Consider the following 1,321-nt stretch of genomic DNA (forward strand, 5'->3'; position numbering starts at 1 on the left):
TTCCTGCTCCTGGGAACAGCCCCCAGCAGCTCTTCCATGTGCTTCCCACAGCTCCTGCACCTCTGGGGATGAGGGAAGCCAGAATTCCTTCCTGGGGCCCACGGGGCTGTGCCAGGGGTGCTCAGGGCAGGCACAGAGCCCCAGCCTGGTTTGGGTTGTAAGGACCCCAAATCCCCCCCAGTGCCACCCCTGCCATGGCAGGGACACCTCCCCCTGCCCCAGGTGCTCCCAGGGTCCAGCCTGGCCTGGGCACTGCCAAGGAAAGATGCAATTCTGTTTCTGCACAGGGAAACTCAGGAAGGCCAATTCCCAGATGAACTGTGGGCTGGGAGGGCAGTGAGTATTTCCTCTTTCCAGCGTGAATTATTCCTTTCATTTCCCCCCTCCTTTCAGTCTGTTGTACCCGTAACTTTATTTAAAAGCCGCTTTTCTTTCCAGCGTGACTGCAATAATTTCTTAAAGAACATATTTTAATAGCTTGCCTATATGCTCAGGATTTCTGTTTGCTCCCATAATTGCTCCTTAATTATTTTCCAATTGCTGAAACAACAGTTTTCACAGTTTATTAAAAAGCCTTTTTGAAAGCGCTCCCCCAAGGCATTGTCAGGTTTTATGGCTGTCACTAACAGCCAGAGCAAGTGAATAATCAGCACCAGGGCTGGTGGCAGCAGGAGTGCCAGGGCAGCTCCTGCAGCTCCTGCCTTTTTGGGCCTACCTAAAAACAGAATTAAGGGAATAAAAACCAGCTGTATTTACTGCAGGGCCCTCAGGTGCATTTAGGGCCCTGCAATAGCGCCCCAGGGGCTACACCCAAAATGGACCACAGGTCACAGGTTTTCATATTTCTATAAGTTTGGGCTATTTGCATATTGGGGGTTAATCCGCCAATTACAGCTTCAGCTAATGAAGTCATTTACCCCAAGTTTTCTCCCCTTAAAACTCACTTTTGTTTGCATCTTTCAGTGAGGTGTCCTTGGCTGCCAGGCCTGGAGAGGAATTGTTGTGTCTGCCCCAGATGGGGAAGCAGCAGCTGACACTGGGTATGGAGTTTGGAGTTACACACTAAAGAGCTGCAGGGTTACAAATAGATGAAAAGATAAAAGTTAAAATCCTAAGGCATCAAAGCAGGGGTGGAATGGGGTGGGCTCCATCCAGCCTGGCTTGGGCACTGTCAGGGATCCAGGGGCAGCCCCAGCTGTGTCAGGGCTGCCCACCCTGCCAGGGAACGATTCCCAATTCCCAACATCCCATTTATTATGCCAATATCCTGCCCCTGGCAGTGGGAAGCCATTCCCTTGTGCTCAGATAGAACTTTCCTGTC

The sequence above is a fragment of the Geospiza fortis genome, unplaced genomic scaffold, assembly GCF_000277835.1.
Source record: "Geospiza fortis unplaced genomic scaffold, GeoFor_1.0 scaffold298, whole genome shotgun sequence".
Classification (NCBI taxonomy): Eukaryota; Metazoa; Chordata; class Aves; order Passeriformes; family Thraupidae; genus Geospiza; species Geospiza fortis.